The sequence below is a fragment of the Schistocerca serialis genome, chromosome 1 (assembly GCF_023864345.2).
Source record: "Schistocerca serialis cubense isolate TAMUIC-IGC-003099 chromosome 1, iqSchSeri2.2, whole genome shotgun sequence".
NCBI classification, from domain to species: Eukaryota; Metazoa; Arthropoda; class Insecta; order Orthoptera; family Acrididae; genus Schistocerca; species Schistocerca serialis.
Window position 1 is genome coordinate 844,078,453 of NC_064638.1, and position 19,864 is coordinate 844,098,316.

Genomic DNA, 19,864 nt, shown 5'->3' on the forward strand with positions numbered 1-19,864 from the left:
AAAGGAAAATTTGGCCTATCTGAGTAGTAACCAACTTACAATCTTCGTCAATTATCCACAATATACAAGAAGCAAATACCACTGACGCACATAAGCTTAAGGTCAAAACAATTTTAAGAAGGTAGCTACCGGCAAACACGTGTGGTCTTAAAAAGTACAGAGTAGAAGAACACGACAGTACAGAATAAGATACTCACCAAACAAATCCACATGTTTCTGCTTCATCCTGCCTGTAAATCGGGAGGGAACAGAATAGCAGTGTCGAACCAAGGCCGTCTTACAATTCGAGCTCAGTGGAAGTACGTTGATGAAATAGCTCAGAGGCACTCTTAGTATTCCGAGAGATTCTCGTACTACCACAGTCAAGGAACCGTGTTTTATTCGGCACAATTTAATTCCGAAACCTGAGGGAATTGTACGTTTCATATTCATTTTTCACGGTACACGAGAGGCGTTGAATAAGTAAAGAAACAATTTTTTTCTGGAAGCAAGTTGGTTTTATTTGAGATTCCAGTGCACCATGTTATTGCCCACTCTTTTTTTAACGTAATCTCTGCTCAATATGACGTCCTTACGCCGCCTTCCTGGGACGACCTATATCCCGCATGGTACTACTCTAGTGATCTATGTCGGACCCACCGTCTTGCTGTATCAGTAACCACCCCATCATCTACACACTGCTTCCTCCATCGGGCCAAACAGATGGAAGTCGGAAGGGGCGTGATCCAGGCTATAGGATGGATGAGGGGGAATAGTCCAATGAAGATTTGTGACTTGCTCTCAGGTGCACAGACTTGTCTGAGGGTTTGTGTTGTCATGGAGATGGAGAAGTTCGTTTGTATTTTTGTGGCGAAGAACACGCTCAACTTGGTTCTTTAGTTTCCTGAGGGTAGAACAATTGACTTTTAAATTTGCAGTTGCATCATGAGGGAGGACATCAGACGGAATAACCTCTTCAGCTCCATAAGACTGTCACTATGACTTTAGCAGTTAAGGACGCGTCTTTAAAATTTTTCTTCAGGGGAGAGGTCGTGTGGCACCCCTCCACGGATTGCCCTTTTTTCCGGTTCGAAGCGATGAACCCATGTTCCATCGTCTGTGACGATGTTCGACCAAAAAATGTAAGGATCAGCCTCGTAACAGACAAGCAATTCCGCACACATGGACCTTCATTGCTTTTATGGTCTTCTGTTAGGCGGCGAGGAACACAGGGGCACCTACCTCTCAGTACCCCAGCTGGTAGAGGAGTGTGTCAGAGAGACGTAGAGTTGAGCAGTAAGGTGTTTGTGATTGTGATACGTTGATCACCTCGAATGAGAGTGTCCGCACATTCCAACATTGCAGGAGTCACAGCTGTGTGCGGCCGACCGGCACATGGAGGATCAGACAGGTTTGCACGACATTGTTTGATGATGACAGACGTACCACCCAACGACTCATCGTGATTTTGTTCATTGTCAGGTCTATGTAGATCTTCTGCAAGCGCCTATGAATACATGCGATACTCCTGGTTTCCGCAAAAAGACCTCAATGAAAACTGTGTGATTGGAACCGACCTCCATTACAGAGGCCATTACGAAGGCTACGTAAAGCGCCACCAGCTATCGGAACTTAATGAAACTATAGGGGTGAAACATGATTATTTCACCATGTCCCACAACAAACTCGAACTTTTTCAACCGCAGTTGGCTGAGAAGAAAAAATGTTCGCACTATCTGTGCATAAGTGTGATTTCCCGTCGTTCTGCTATGGAGTTATTCCGGCAAAGTGGTTACAAAATGTTAAACATGTTATGTATTAAACGATTTACTCTAATAAGAGGTAGCTCGACGTGTTTGGTTTGCAGCATTAACTCTATCCCTGGAAGAGCCAAACTTAGTAATGACAGCTGTTGAGAGCTACACACGCCGAAAGCTTGTGTATGGCTAGCTGAAGTCTATAGTTTGTTTTTAAGTTCAAATCCTAACACAGTTGGATTCCTTAAATATTTTACTATTTTAGACAAAATTACTAACAGTTCTGTCACATAATTTGAAATAATAGAAACCATATAAAGTATTAAAATTCACAGCCGCCTGAAAACAGATAAATAACAACAATGTTCGCGTGGTCACACACACACACACACACACACACACACACACACGAGCGTGCGTGCGCACACATACACAAAGAGAGAGAGAGAGAGAGAGAGAGAGAGAGAGAGAGAGAGAGAACAGTCATTGAAAGCCGCCCGATTTAAAGTTCACAGCTCACGCCCACGAAAGAATGCAAAATCCCGAAATATTTCCAAGCGACTACAAAACGGCATTCCGGCCGCCCAAACCCCACCAACCTTACAACTCTACCTAAAACCAATCTTTCTTCTGCAAGCCTCTTTACATACTCAGGTACGTGACCGCTGGTTTACTCAATGGTTGTCTTGCTTAAGAGACCACCATCCAGGTTTTTTGAACATAAATTTCACATATTTGTTTACTCAGTCAATTTGGCATCTCGTAATAAAAGATTTTTAGTCGGTGACATAGTTCGTATGACCTTTCCGTTATGCTGAACTGCCAGTTCCACAGCATAAAAGGCAAAGCCAAACATTGTTGCCAACATACTGTCAACACACATTTGAGCACATCTGGACTGGTGTTAGGAGTTGACGAAAGACGAATTACAATCAAAAACAGTTTAACAAAAAGTTTCATTCTCTTCTGTCATAAAAGAACTAAAGAAAACTGTCATCTACAATCACACAGCGAGTTGAAAGAAGGGAGCGTCCACAGCGTACTCATCACGAGAATTTAGAGGAGAGAGCCGCACTCGCTCACAGAGAGTATTGAAATACACACCCGAGTTCACAGTAGCCTGAATGAGTGAGCACAAACTATTGTACGATAAACACCATCAAAACATCGTAGAGGTACATCCGTTCTTAATTATACCGTCCATCCTACTGAGAGCCTGATTGGGTGACCGGTGCACCCGAAGATCTTCAATCATTTTAAAACCAGCAAATCGTGACTCCACGTCCATCATTTCAAGCCTTCAGTAACGCGCTTTTGGCCTACTGAAGACGTGCAGCATTATATGCTGCTGTGGGTAGCAGCCATTCGCGACGTATCCGATATCGGATGTGCACTGCATGCAGGACCCTTTGCAATGTTCACTCGAATACTGATTTTGATGGTGCTGAATTCAGTAATAGCAGCGGTTTCTGTCGGATTTAAAAGCTGTTGTCACTTACGAGGCGTGATAGTCGTTTCTGGTCCCTAACAATAAGGATCTTTTTTACGCCTGCTGTTCATATGGCTGTTAGTTGGTCATGAGTCGTAAACCGTGTTGTGACCATGTGCAGGTCCTATGCGATAACCCTTTTCTGTCATTCTGACATCTGTTGCTCCATCACACCGCGGCGCACTGCATACACAGTGCAACACATATAGCAAACTGGCCCGGGGTGAGCTGTGATGTTGTGTAGTTCACTGAGGTGAGAAAAGTCATGGGATACCTCCTAACATCGTGTATGTGATGGAACTTAGTGGGAAACAGTCCAGGAAACAGGGGAAGCAGTACCGAGTCGCGTCTACCACGCTGGGCAATCCGATTAAACAACGTACAAATACACTGAGGCTTGATTCATATGATGGTGTTCCCGGTGGCACTGGAAAGGCACTTTGGGTGATCGTAGAGCCGGACAGCTTGGAGGGAACGATGTGTTAGAGTCAGTTAGTTGGTTGGTTAAGAGGAGTATTGTACGTCTACAGGAGAGAGTACGCGTGAAACTGGGTAAGTTCGGCGTTGAGGAGATGAAATGCACGAAGGGGAAGGTAGTAGCAAGTTTGGACATCCGAAGGAGGATAATTGGTGCACGGAGGGTGTAAACCATGGACGTCCACAAGCCACCACTAAGAATGCATTACGTAAGAATGTGGACCTTTTAAAGAGAGTTGAGAGTAGGAGTTATTGTTGGACTCTGAAGACTTGTTTTTTCCTCGGGATCTATTGGTAGCAACACCTGTTACCCAGTACCAAATTCCAACAGGAATTTAAGCACCAGTGTACTGCAAACCTTAGTAGGTACCTCCCGGTAAGCTACCGAGCTAGGTGGCGCAGTGGTTAGCAGACTGGACTAGTATTCGGGAGGACGACGGTTCAGATCCGCGTCCTGTCATTCTGACCCAGATTTTTCGTGATTTCCCAAAGCGCTTCGGGAAAGTGCCGGGATGGTTCCCTTGAAACGGCATAGCGAATTTCCTTCCCCATTCTTCCCCAATCTGAGCTTTGCTCCTTCTCTAATGACCTCACTGTCGACGGTACGTTAAACACTAATCTCCTCCTCCCCCTCCTCGGGGTCAGCTACAGCAGACCTCCTGGTGTCTTTGCGTACTATCAAATCACTCTGTGTGAAAATCCCCCAAAATAGTACTGAACTGATTGTTCCCATCAACGTGTTGCTCACCTTCGATATCATCGCTATATTCTCCTTCATTCAGCGATTCATCGGCAGCAACACTCTCAGTGCCTCCAATGACCCTTGTCCTAAACACAAATGCTGTGCTTAATGTGAAGGTTCAAATGGGTCTGAGCACTATGGGACTCAATTTCTGAGGTCATCAGTCCCCTAGAACCTAGAACTACTTAAACCTAACTAACCTAAGGACATCACACACATCCATGCCCGAGGCAGGATTCGAACCTGCGACCGTAGCGGCCGCGCGGTTCCAGATTGTAGCGCCCAGAACCGCACGGCCACTCCGGCCGGCTTAATGTGAAGGCCAAAGGACTATAAGACCTCTCCATCTCGGACGTCCCAAAACTCAGTTGACTGGTAGTTGTTGGTTTTAAAGTGCAAGGGCCAGTAGATTAGATAAAACCAATTTTTTCTAGAATGAAGAGAAGCACTAACGCCCCCAATGCGTACACCAAACAGTTTCTTTCCAATGACTATAAGTTGCAAGAAGCTAGAAGCATAAGCCACCCTCAACTTCTCTCTGTGCCTTTTGCAGGAATGCTGCAGCTACCCCATTTTCGTTACAAAAGTAAAATATTCACTCCTTACGAAATTTGAACTTACAAAAATCCCTAAAACCCTACGCCCCCCCCTCCTCCCCTCTCATCTTCGATGCCGTATCAACTTTTACTGAATAATGACATCTGATCCTAAGATAAGGGCGGCAGGTTAACACTATGCTTCTCACAGGTCGATCGACCACGTAAAGTCACGAATTCCCAGTTTGACACTGACCCATCGCAAGATATATACTGACGCTGAGTTGACAGCCGTGAAAAAAACTGATTCTTCATTCGACTTCTTCCACTTGGACACAGTCATGGCGTTTCCAGAATTATGTAAGGCGCAGAAGGGTTCACAACACACAAAAGGCATGAGATGATGGTCTTGTGTCACTGTTCTATTATTCAGGCGAAACGTTTCCACCTTACCGACACTTTAGAGGGCATCCTTACCCCACTCTCTTCGTGACTGATCAACACTAATCTCTTGGGGAGAAGTAATTGACCCTTTCTGTCATGTTCGTAGAAATGGAACTGTCTTGGTACTTGGATAATACGTTCAATGATTTTTGAATTATCTATTGCTCCATATATGATGGGTATAAGGACAGGACCGCGATTTTGAACTCATTGATATACACACCAAGGCTGGCTGTCCCTCCATTTGTGCCCTTAATTTATTAATCAAAGACTACATTTCCCTGCACAGAATAGTTTCCTAGCAAATCTGTCGACAGAAATAATGTAGAATAACCGCTTACCATATTCACTGATCCTTACCAAAAAATATAAGAACGCAGCCGTTTGTGGAATTGGAATAGTCTCAACTGAAAACATACTTGAATTTCTCAACAGTCCGAGAGGATGAGGTGGTAAATAGGTTATTACATGCTCTTGCACTTCAGCAGTTCAACAGTTCGATGTTATTTACCACTATTCTATGTACTTGCCAACGGATTCGCAGAAACCTGCTGACTCTCCGTTTATTTCTGATGACTTAACTTGTAGGCATTCCACAATGCCATCATTGTACACTCAACAGCACAAGAAGCAGATCACCACTGAATTCCAATGTGTGGGCCACACCTGACTGTATGCAACCAACATAGCATAGCTGTGTAGCTGGTCCTCTAAACTTTCCTTAGTTCAGTCGTTTGAATATGCACAAAGGGTAGCACAAGATACCACAAGAGAAGACTGCGCTTTATAGCAGTCAGTCCAGATGTAAACCAATACCGTCATACAACAAATCTTAAAAAATACGTTTTTAGAGATGACACAGTCCCTTATGCTTGTAAATTAAACTTCATTACAAAAAGAGACACTGCAGAAGTCTTATCACACTCATTAAATAACATGACAACTTGTTCGTGATCCAAATTTGAACCCACTGTTAACCAAACAAACCTTGCGTGTCGATCGAGACTCAAGGAAGCGTAAAAAGACGTAAAATGTCGAAGTGTTCACCGGCATCTGTATACAAGGCTGAATGTCCGAAGCGGGAAATAAATGACGATATATTTAGCATTCGAGCGGGAACCTCGTGGAGCTTATATTGGCCTTGAGAAGTGACAAAGAGAGGTATATAATAAAGTGCAACGCAAAAATGTGAAACGGCATGAAGTTTTCATGATGGATGGGCAGTAGAACCTGCTACCTCAGGTGTCAGATATTAAACATATTAAATTGCTTGATACTGGAATCTGAAACGACGATACGAATGATTTTTGCCTGGCAGGGTTTCGAACCCACCACCTTTCGCTATTGATTTATAGCTACGAATTACTCGTATTACTGTTTCTTCGCCAGTAGCGAAATGTGTACGTGTTCGGCTAGCGGTAACGAAACAAATAGTTCTGTGCTGCCCGGACCTCCAACCCCGCGCATATCGTCATTGTTGGCCCACACAAAGTAGTTAGGATCGTGGCTTTCGTAGAGACCTGGTGGAGTCTGACATGGCGAGTAAACAACGAAAGGACAGGACAGTGTCATCTCAAAAGTTCAAATCCAGAGAAAAATTGGAATCGGAGCTCGAATTCCAGTACAGTGACAATATTTTCAAAATCTCAAGAAATGAACGTCCTCTGAACATACATTACGATTGGTTCATGAACTTAACTAACATTACTAATCTAAGAAAGCTTACTAAAGACAGAGGTTCGGCAACCGGCGACGTCCGCATCTGGCAGCCAAAACCAATCAAATGGCTCTGAGCACTATGGGACTCAACTGCTGCGATCATCAGTCCCCTAGAACTTAGAACTACTTAAACCTAACTAACCTAAGGACATCACGCACACCCATGCCCGAGGCAGGATTCGAACCTGCGACCGTAGCAGCAGCGCGGCTCCCGACTGGAGCGCCTAGAACCGCACGGCCACTCTGGCCGGCCAAAACCAATCCATCTCGGTTCCAATCAGTAGCGTATGGACATGTGTAATGTTGATTTGGTACCACAGCACAGTCCTACGTTCTTTACTTGGTGTTGCTGGAGGTGAAGAGAGAATGATTGTGGCTATTAAAATGTGGTACCTCCAGTGGGGATTGAACCCATACCTTAGTCATTACAAACTAGCCTCAATGCAATCAACCACCGAATTTCACATGTGTTAGCACCATGATTTAGTCATAATATATGCAGCACACAGTACAAGAAGTGTTGACTTCCACTTGAGTTATGTGAATAACGTATTCGTGTTATAGTTGTCAACGTCATGCAGTGTCAACGCAGAGCCGTGATATTAAACCCGTTCTTTTCCTTTCCTTTTTAAGGCGTATTTCATATGACTGCTAAGAGCATCAGTCTGACGGGAGGTCAGTTTCGTTCATTTTATAACCAGACAGTAATAGAAAACTCTTGCGGAAACATGTTTGTGAAAGGGGTCCTGGATATCTGTCGTGGTAAGACGAATTTCAGCGGCATCAGCCAGCGGCCGCTTGATACAGACCGGCCTCCATCTAAGAGATGGCGACGCATCAGGCACATACCTGCAACAGCCATCGGATCAACTGCTTCCCCTCCCCCCTGCCCCCCTCCCGCCCCTCTGCTACATTTTACTTCAAAATAATCTGCCTTTTCGAATTCTGTAATCATTTTCTCCATACTCTTGACCAACATCGGACCAATGTCTTTTTCATACTTTTGAGTGTCTACATCTACATCTACGTGATTACTCTGCTATTCACAATAAAGTGCCTGGCAGAGGGTTCAATGCACCACCTTCAAGCTGTCTCTCCACCGTTCCACTCTCGAACGGCACGCGGGAAAAACGAGCACTTAAATTTTTCCGTGCGAGCCTTGATTTTTCTTATTTTATCGTGATGATTATTTCTCCCTATGTAGGTGGGTGCCAACAGAATGTTTTCGCAATCGGAGGATAGAACTGGTGATTGAAATTTCATGAGAAGATCCCGTCGTAACGAAAATCGCCTTTGTTTTAATGATTGTCTCTCCAATTCACGTATCATGTCTGTGACACTATCTCCCCTATTTCCCGATAATACAAAACGAGCTGCCCTTCTCTGTACGTTTTCGATGTCATCCGTCAGTCCCACCTGATAAGGATCCCACACCGCACAGCAATATTCCGGAATAGGATGAACAAGCGTGGTGGAAGCAGTATCTTTAGTAGACCTGTTGCACCTTGTAAGTGTTCTGCCAGTGCATCGCAGTCTTTGGTTTGCTCTAACACAATGTTATCTATGTGATCGTTCCAGTTTAGGTTATTTGTAAATTTAACCCCTAAGTATTCAGTTGAATTTACAGCCTTCAGATTTGTGTGACTTATCGCGTAATCGAAATTTAGCTGATTTCTTGTAGTACTCATGTGAATAACTTCACACTTCTCCTTATTCAGTGTCAATTGTCACTTTTCGCACCACACAGATATCTTATCTAACTCATTTTGCAAGTCGTTTTGACCATCTGATGACTTAACAAGACGGAAAATGACAGCGTCATCTGCAAACAATCTAAGACAGCTACTCAGATTGTCTCCTATGTCGTTAATACAGATCAGGAGCAATAGAAAGCCTATAACACTTCCTTGGGGAACGCCGCATATCACTTCTGTTTTACTTGTTGACTTTCCGTCTATTATTACGAACTGTGAACTTTCTGACAGGAAATCACGAATGCAGTCGCACAACTGAGGCGATACTCCGTAGGCACGCAGTTTGGTTAGAAGACGCTTTTGAGGAACGGTGTCGAAAGCCTTCTGGAAATCTAAAAATATGGAATCAATTTGACATCCCATGTCGATAGCACTTACTACGTCATGAGTATAAAGAGCTAGTTGTGTTTCACAAGAACGATATTTTCTGAATCGGTGCTGACTATCTATCAATAAATCGTTTTGTTCGAGGTACGAATACAGTATATGTTCCAAAACCCTGCTGCAAATCGACGTTAGTGATATAGGCCTGTAATTCAGCGGATTACTCCTACTTCTCTATTTTGGTAGTGGTGTGACTTGAGCAACTTTCCAGTCTTTAGGTACGGATCTTTCTGTGAGCGAATGGTTGTATACAATTTACAAGGTTACTGTCGCACAGTCACCGTTCTTATAAAAGAGCTTTACCAGTAGCGTGCGATCCTTCATGGAAACAGTCATGTTGGGCGTCTCGGATTCAAACTGAGGAACTGCCAAGTGCTATTGGTCAAATTTTCGTTAATTTGTTTTTTGTTCCATGACGTTTACCCTTCGTCAGTAATATATTGTTCAAATCTGACGTCATTCTGAGCAGTGGTTCTGTTTCTACAGCGTTTTGGAACTAATTATAGACAACCCTCGTATGCTGTGGTATGGTTAAACAATCCATTCAAAGATAGCAATAGAGGTCGCAGTGTTTTATCGTTATGACAGTTTTTCACATTCTCAGACTTCAGCAATTGCAATAAAGTACCATGTTGTTAATCAGAGGATGTGGAACAGGTTTTAAGTCTCTTCCGTCAAGCGAATATCGACAATACCTGTGAAGGCCACCAGAGGAGGAGGCACACGCGCGCGGCCCGACTGGTAACAGATTCTGCGGCGGGACTGTGTTTACCGCGAACAAAGGCCGAGCCACGGGCGAGCGGGCTCGCCCGGGTACAGACTTTGTAGGGCGCGGCGCCGGTCAGCCGCGCCTAGCCTTCCTCCGCAATTTGCATGCAAATAAAAGCTTGTCGCCGGCCGTTTGTGATGCAAAACGGTTTAACGGGTGGTGGGCTCGGGGGGAGGGGGCGAGGAGGAAAGCGTGCAAAAGAGGGCAGCAACTCGCGCCGCGTCCGGCGAGAACCGCGTGCCGCCGGTGGGTCACTTAGCACGAGGCGAAAGCTCCGCGGCATACCACACAGATGGTGCTGGTGACAATGCCGTTTCTTTAATGTGTACTAAATTACCGTAAACTGTGTGTCCACGTGATATACGGAGCAGTATGCAACTATTTAAAACGATTTGCACACATGTGTCAATGGATAAACTGAAATAAGGTCTCACGATAAACTTCTTCATTTTGTACAGCGCATCGATAAGGGAAATCTATTTGCAGTTTGTGAAAGTTTACAAAGAGCCTGCCTCGCCAAAGATATCCCTTGAACGTCACGCACTTTGCCTAGCCTTCCTCACGGGTCCTTTAACACCTCGTCGATTTCCCACTCCTCTTCACACCCTTTAGTCACTCACAATGAAAACCTACATACATCCTAGATATCTGCAGACTCGAGTCTGAATATCGTCTTGGCTCCCCTCTAATTTCCAGTCCTGGTACGCTGCTGCCCTTATACCGACACATGTCACAAAACCTACTGCTACACTCCAGATACTTTCCCAAAGAAACTTCAACGGACTCTCCATTCCAGACAATGAAATCCGCTCTAATATTTATCCAACTATAACTCCCCTGCACACTCTCCAACACACACCACGGCTCCCGCTTTCCTCGTCTCGTTCCTCTTCTTACTTCGGATCTGCTCACAACCCAATCGTGTAGTCCCTTTCTGTTTCCTTGTCAAATCAAATGGCTCTGAGCACTATGGGACTCAACTGCTGAGGTCATTAGTCCCCTAGAACTTAGAACTAGTTAAACCTAACTAACCTAAGGACATCACAAACATCCATGCCCGAGGCAGGATTCGAACCTGCGACCGTAGCGGTCTTGCGGTTCCAGACTGCAGCGCCTTTAACAGCACGGCCACTTCGGCCGGCTGTTTCCTTGTCGTCACCTGAGATAAAATCCAAAAGTACTTGTATGCTTACAATAACACCCCGCAAAATACTAACGTTTCTTTCAAATAAATATTTCTCTTTCCTGTTCAGGTCTCTCAGTTCTTAATCAAAGTGCTGTGATTCCCTTTGACATTGACACCTGTCTGCAACTTCTTTTCTGTACCTTTCTGTTACTTGCATTAGACCATGTGCTTTTAGTGTTTAAACAAAAAATGAAGAAAGCCAGCAGTTCAAATTCATATAAATGCCTTCAGTTAGACCAGTTTTTAAGAGAATTAATAAATAATCGATCGAAAATACATACATATAAGGATACAGTATTTTTACATATTTTCAATATGCTTCCACAAGATATGGAAACTTTAAGGGATAAAATTCAGATCTTCATTTCTGAGGTGGAAGGCTTGCTTGAGGAATAATCATTTTCTTTCGTCACGTACAGGTGTTTCTTGCAGTAATTTGCGCCTTTCGCTTCAGTTTATTATTCACATATCATACTAACTGAAATATTTTCTTCTTGTTTTATATTATTTTTTACCTATCAGGATTATGTGATTACTTATCTACTCTTTCCATAAGTGAGTACCTTTGGTTCGTAACTCACGGAATATGAGAATAATAACCATAAAGATAGAAAACGGTCTCCGAATAATACAGTTCAGTGCCACGTTCCCAAAACGTACATTGTCTCAAATACTGGTCACGCTAATTATATGAATGTTGTATGTCAACTGGTTGGTTATACTTATCACTCACAACTCGAGTAACAGTAATGGGTGAGGTGCTGCTAGGGGGGGACTCTAAACCCTTATTCAGAAGGAGTATTGTTAAAATTCATTCATCGACACACATGTTCGTGATTTACGTGCTCTCCTTTGTACTGTATCAAAATTTTCCCAACTGCTCTTATTGTAACTCTACCGTTGATACGGTACACAATTATGCTCGTTGTATGAGCAGTGTTTATGGAATAGTAGTTTGGCAGCAACAGTGACTGTTTCTTATCTCTTATGTAAAACACCTTATACAGTTATTGGCTGAATTGACTTGCTCCTTATTTGCTAAGGATTCACTTCATGCATATTACTACCAAATGAAAATAGGAGTAAAAAAGTCTTAGAGGCGTAAAAATGTTAGCGTGTTGTGTACCAATGCAATATTATCTCTGACTAGATGAAATGTATGAAACAAAATGCACAAAATGCAATTAGCCAGGGATGAGCCTGTGCCAGCGGCTCACATAATGGGCGGGAATATCCGATCCATAAATGTAAACAAACATCACTTTCAAAACAAAGCTAGTTTTTTTTAATGAAACGTGTATTTTTCTCTACCGAAATGAAAACTATAGGTACAGTTAGGAGGGCAGACTTGGTCTCATTGCTCTAAGTTTACACCTTCTGGAATGCTTAGATTTTAAATAACAGTGCCACAGATTCTGCCTTAGTGCTGTAATGTCGTATTGCGGGTTGCCTGCACTCTCCTGAAGCCAGCTGTAGGCAAACATTTCTCTGACCATTACAGCAGAAAATGAAGTGCCGCTGCCATCGTTTAAAGTCTACGTATTTCTGAAAGTAAGACGTTTAGAACAGTGAAAACAAGTTTATCGTCACTAATTCTACATCTAGTTTTCGTATCGGTAGAGAAAAACTAACATATGTCATTTATGAAAACATAATTTTGAGCTGAAAGTGATGTTTGTATACATTTATGGATTGTGCGCTGCTGCCCAGTGTGTGAGCCCCTGACATAGATGCTTCTCTGGCCAATTGCATTTTTCACATTTTCTTTTGTTCCGCAATATATGAGGCGGCAGAATTGGGTGGAACACCCTAAATAGTTGTTTATAACTATGTCTTCCTCTATTAAAGATTGTGTTAACTACTGTGTCGTAATGTGTCACTAAATAACTGTATCCATCGTAATTTTAAAGATTTCGCACTTAACGTAATATTTTGTAATACATTTTTATTTTGTTGTCGTGCTCACACAAAGAGACACAACCACCTTATTCAGAGTCAATATTAATAGCAGAATAATAAATTCAGTACGGTAGTCCTCGGACAATGTCGAATACTAAAATTTTTTTACGTTTTATATTCTCAATATATTTTCTTTTCATTCAGTAATCATGCCACTTATTCAACCTGGCAGCATCTATTTCCTTTACGAAAAATTAGATTAAATTAAAATCTGTCTTTAAGCTGTTAGAGTCTCTTTGTGAAACAGGTATTATCATTTTACTAATAGTTAATTACTGAAGAGTTACTCTTGTTCATTTTTTAATAGATTCTTTACTTTATTGTAGCAGAATTCCCGTATCTACGATCAGAAAACAACGAGAAAAAACAAACAAACTAGAACTGTGCATAATAATGCTACAACGCAAGATACAGGTAAATCATTTACTCACTGTTTTCGAGTCCCTGTTTATCGACAGGCTCAACTTGCCTTGCCCCCTCCCCCCTCCCGCGCCTCCCAAAAAGCAAGTCCCCCGCTACTTGATCTCTGCCATTTAACATGGTTAAAACGAACGCAACGCACCACAGGCGTTAACTTCTAATTAAATGAGTTTTCCAAAGTCTCAATTACAATTAATGTGGAAACTCGATCCATCATATGAAACAGATGACTATTAATGCTGTAACTTGGGGTCTTAATGGTTCCGTAAGATATAAAGCTTGTCTAATGATTCAACCATAGTCCCTGTTATGACACTCAAGGCAAGTTCACAAAGTCCTTCACTGCAAAATGTAACAGAAACCACTCTCAATAGATATCTTATTCTAAACACCAATATTACACTGTTCAGTAATATTAATGTAATCTTCTGTCAAAAGCCTGAATAGCCACATTTTTTAGCGCGAGACGTGTGGGAAGAGAGTCAATGAGGTTTTGGAAGTGATACTGACTCCTGTGCAGTAGGCATGGCGCGAACGACCAATCAAGATGGTCCCACAGATTTTCGATTGGTTATAAATCCTGGTTTGGTGACCAGGGTAGTACAGTAAACTGATCTTGGTGCTCTTCGAACCACGCACGTACACTACGAGCCGTGTGACAAGGTGCGTTGTCCTGCTGGTAGATGCCACCGTGTGGAGGAAAAACAAACTGTGTATAGTCGTGGACGTGACCCATAAGGATAGCGTCATACTTCCAGAATGATGAGATCACTCAGGGAATGCCACGAAAACACTCCCAGATCATAACGCTCCCACCTCCGGCCTGGACCTTTGCGATGATTGTTACAGGTGTTTGCTTTCAGACGTTTCAAGTCGTACACAGCAAGTGATTCATCTCAAGTGGCCACCTGTCACCACTCGGTGGACACCCAGTTACGGTACTGGCGTGCGGCACTCGTCGCCGATGAACAGCAGTCAGCATGGGTGCATGAACCAGGCGCCTGCTGTTGAGGCCCATACGCAGCAACTTCCGCTGAACGGTCGACACTGATGGTAGTGCTCTGGACGGTCTGTTGCTCAAAGCTGCACGTCTGTTCTCTGCAGCCGTCACTGTCCCCTGTCATCTATGGTCTGTGGTGTGCCATAATACCCTCGGCGTTGGTTTTGGATTGTGCCATTTTGGCATGCACGATGTACTATAATCACGGCGGAACACGAACAGTTTATAAACTTAGCCGTTCCGGTAGTACTTCCACGCATGGCCCGAAAGTCAATGATCATGCTCTTTTGGACGTCAGATAATTCCCTTCGTTTTCGCATTACAAAGACAGCAATGTTTCCCACGTCCTCCCCCTCCCCCTTCCCACCATCTGACACGCTTTGTGTATTGTCCACTGCTTGTGCTGCCACCTAACGTCTATGAGTTTTTATTGCAGCTTGACGCCAAAAACAGATAGCGGGCACATCTACCTATGTGGCTGGACTTGGCAGTTCAGAATGAATTGATGCAGATGAAATAATCAGCTTGTGACCACTAATGGCTTTAGCAGTTTAATTTCCTTTCCTTGTATAGGTCACTTATTCTATCATGTAATTAGAATTTCTAAACTAGCGTAAGATGCCGAATAACAAATAGCGTTGAGTTTATCGTCTTTTATATTCCCTAGACATGACTTCAAGCATTTCTCTGAAGGCGAAATCTACGGTCAACTCTGGACCAAATTCTTTACAGAACTGACCTTTAAGCCCACTCTAAAAATTCATGAACGTCTAAAGACTTACTTTTTAACAATAAGTACATTGTGGTTGACGGACGTAAGTGAATTGTCTGGCGATCTGCTTCTTGCTTCCGACGGACTCATTGTCGTCATTGAGCTTATAACAATCCTCGATTATCTCTTTTCTAAATTGGATCGATCGATGTCGATCTCTGTGTATTTCTCCTTCCACTTTTGGTAGATTTTGCGCGACTCTCGGTTTTTGCCGTGGTGCTTGGTTTGTTTCCTTATGATTTTTAAAGTTAATGAGAACATTCGGTATGTTTCTGATGTAAGCATACTGGAATTCCAGTAACTTACTCATCTTGATACTCTTTTCGCGTCCAGCTTAACTGAAACTAAGAGTCATTAATTTCTGCGAAGTAAAACTAATCCAGCGTAACAAATCAATATATAAGTAATAATTTTGGCGTTAGCATTCAAAATCACAGTAAACATTGATACTGATGTTTTTGTTGTTGTTGTGGTCTTCAGACCCGAGACTAGTTTGATGCACCTCTCCATGCTACTCTATCCTGTGCAAGGTTCTGTGATATGAATACGTAAATGTTCATCTTTGATATAACTATGTCTTTGGATTGATATTCGCCCTATTACGTTCGTTTCGTAACGAAAGTTGGTTAGCTGTTCTGGAAGAAGTCAGTGATAATGTATTAAGCTACTTTTATCTAACAGCTTTACGAATTCATTTACAAGATTGTGTGAACTTTTGATCCGTGCACACAACAACTTATTTGTTAATGTCATTGTGGTGGCGTCTTGTCGAAATAAAATTTGGAATGGAATAACAAAATGATATTTCAGTCACGAAACAGAACCCACAGATGATTATTTGAAAGTGGTTCTGCGCCATTCTAGTCTCTAGACACTGTTGCTAAAATAAAAATAAGTAGGATGTGTTTATTTTCTGCTACCTCTACTATAAAAACTGATTTAGCATTTAGTTTGCAATTTACGAAGTTTTGCTTTGTTTGAATACATTATTTACAACATTGCAGTAGGTAGTTAGAAGCTTCCACGAAGGCTGACTACTATCAGCATCGTCAACTTACAGATTCTTCCCCCTCTTTATTTCCACAACACATTTTATGGAAAGTTTTGATATTTCAGTGCCGAAATACATAAAATAAATGACTATTTTATTTATCAGTATTCAATTATTGTTGATCGGAAAGTGCGAGGCTTATTCGGAAAGTAAGAAACGATCAATATCGAAATGGAAACCACAGTGAAAACCGATGAAGTTTTACACAGGTGTGTTGTCAGTGTCTCTAGTACGCCCGTCGATCGCGTTGCGTCGTTCTTTTTAGTTCTGAGCACACAGGGAGCACATAAATACCTAAGACAGTAGTGTCTCCCGCCAAGTACGAGTGCTTGGTGAGAAATTTCGCCTGAAGCTATGCAGCCAGCATTACATAACTATTGTGCGTTTCCATCTTCAAGACAATTCTCAGCCGCATTCTGCAGGGGCAATGAAGATGCTACTGCATCGTTTTCAGTTGGAAATGTTTGATTACCCGCAATACAGCCCGTAATTGTATCTCTCTGAGTTTTATCTCTGCTCAGATGAACCGCTGGCTATGAAGACAACATTTTGGCACAGACAACAAGCCGTAGGCCAGCGTAGAGAATTGGCGGAAAGCACTGGCGGCTGCCTACTATAACGAGGGTATTGGAAAGTTGATACAACTTTACGACAAATGTCTAAGTCGGATCGGTGACTATGGAGATAAGTAGCTGGAAGTTGTAGCTAACTATTGCAAATAAAACTGTTTTGATTTTCACTGTGGTTTCCATTTCGCGACCTATCGTTCCTTACTTTCCGGGTAGCCCTCGTATGAGTGTGCGGCGTCACACCGTACATTCACGTCTGGAGGGTAATGGGATTGTTCCTTCCCTAATATTGTTTATTTTATGGGAGTGATGGTATCGACGGATCGTAAAACTCTAAATGTCCGCCCTTCTTGTTTGAAATTTGCCGTTGTTGTGAGAATTATTTTTGGAATATTCTCTTTCAGAAAGTAATATGTTTAATTCTGCAAGTTCGACTTAATCATGAATCAGTAACTAGGTGCGAAATGTGTGATCTACTTCGGTCGTGATGTCACTACAGGCAGGAGGCATCAAATAAGCCAAGCTTTACCTCCACTATCAGCCCAGGCTGGGCGTTGACAAGATTTGTCATTTTGCATTTCTGAAGTTTTATAGACTGTAACTCTTGACCACCTGTTTAAAAGAGTGTAGGTCCACCTTTGGAACGGATTGCAGCAGCGATTCTACATTTCTCGATTTAAAATGTTCCTGAAACTTCGTGGCAGATTCAAACTGTCTGCCGGGCCAAGACTCGAACTCGGGACCTTTAGTGTTCCGCGGACATGCACTCTACCAAATGAGCTGCTTGGGTAGCTCAGTTGGTAGAGCACTTGTCCGCAAAAGGCAAAAAGTCTAGTGTTCGAGTCTCGGTCCGGCATACAGTGTGAAGTTTCATACGCCACGAAGTTTCATACCAGAGCACTCTCCGCTGCAGAAGGAAAATTTCATTCTGGAGCAGGGTTCCTGGTGTGTTACCAGAGGTATATGGCACCAGATGTCTAAGCTCAGGTCAAACAGTTCCCGTAAATTACTGGATAGCAGCCTGTGGGCCCAGAGTTGACGCCCGATAGCACTCCATGAGTGTTCCATTGGGTTAATATCAGACAAATTTGGTGGCCAAGATATCAGTGTGATTTCACCATCAGGCTTCTCAAACAACTACAGCACAATTCCGGCCGTGATACACAGACAGTTATCCTGCTGGAAGGTGTCATCGTCATTAGGGAAGGCAACAAACATGAAGATGTAACTAGTCTGTTACATTTCGCTACGCGATCTTTATTCTGTTTGAAAATAACGGCGTTTCCTTAGCTCTGCTGGGAGAATGGACAGATGTAGTGATTATGGGAGGCAAGTTACAATATTTCCTCTTGTGTGAAACAGTTCACGCGAGTCAGGATTGTGCCTGGGAGAGCTAGTCGCTTCAGACCACAGGGCTCTTTCCAAGCTTGTCAAAGACCACGAAATTTTAAGAACTCATAGGGTGCAGTGGCCGTACTTGTTTGTCAGCAGGACGGAGCGCGCCATATGAAACCAGGAAGTTCATCTACATCTACATGGTTACTCCGCAATTCACACTTAAGTGTCTGGCAGAGGGTTCATCGAACCATTTTCATACTACTTCTCTACCATTCCACTCTCGAATGGCGCGCGGGGAAAAAGAACACCTAAATATTTCCGTTAGAGCTATTATTTCTCTTATTTTATTATGATTATCATTTCTCCCTACGTAGGTGGGTGTCAACAAAATATTTACGCATTCGAAAGAGAAAGTTGGCGATTGAAATTTTGTAAATAGATCTCGCCGCAAAGAAAACCGCCTTTGTTTCAGTGACTGCCACCCCAACTCGCTTATCATATCAGTGACACTCTCACCCCTATTGTGCGACAACACGAAACGAGCTACCCTTCTTTGCACTTTTTCGATGTCCTCCGTCAATCCTACCTGGTAAGGATCCCATACCGCCCAGCAATATTCCAGCAGAGAACGGAGAAGTGTAATGTAGGCTGTCTCTTTAGTGGGTTTGTTGGATCTTCTAAGCGTTCTGTGAATAAAGCGCAATCTTCCTTTCGCCTTCCCCACAATATTATCTATGTGGTCTTTCCAATTTAAGTTGCTCGTAATTGTAATTACTAGGTATTTAGTCGAATTGACAGCCCTTAGATTTGTGCGATTTATCGTATACCCGAAATTTATCGGATTTCTTTTAGTAACCATGTGGATGAGCTCGCACTTTTCTTTTTTTAGTGCTAATTGCCACTTTTCGCACCATACAGAATTTTTTAATTGAAAATGATCGTCTGATGATTTTACTAGACGGTAAATTTCAGCGTCATCTGCAAACAATCTAAAGGGGCTGCGCAGATTATTACCTAGATCATTTATGTAAATTAGGAACAGCAGAGGGCCTATGACACTACCATGCGGAACGCCAGTTATCACTTCTGTTCTACTCGATGATTTACCGTCTATCACTACGAACTGTGACCTCTCTGAGAGAAAATCACGAATCCAGTCACACAACTGAGACGATACCATTTGATTAATAGTCGCTTGTGAGGATCAGTATCAAAAGCCTTCTGGAAATATGGATCGATCTGAGATCCCTTGTTGACAGCACTCATTACTTCATGGGAATAAAGAGCTAGCTGTGTTGCACAAGTACGATATTTTCTGAATCCGAGACACTGGTCTGCAAAGTTAGACGAGTTTACTGTTCAAGTAAGTGTCGCAGTTTCGCAGCAGTGCAGTGCTTTTCATCCGTGACTAACTCGCAACTTGCGTGTGGTTTAAATCTCAACTTGTCTCTCATTTGTATTAATTCACTTTCCTTTAATTGCATTTGTGAGCTGCTCATATCTTTTTGAACGCTGCCTA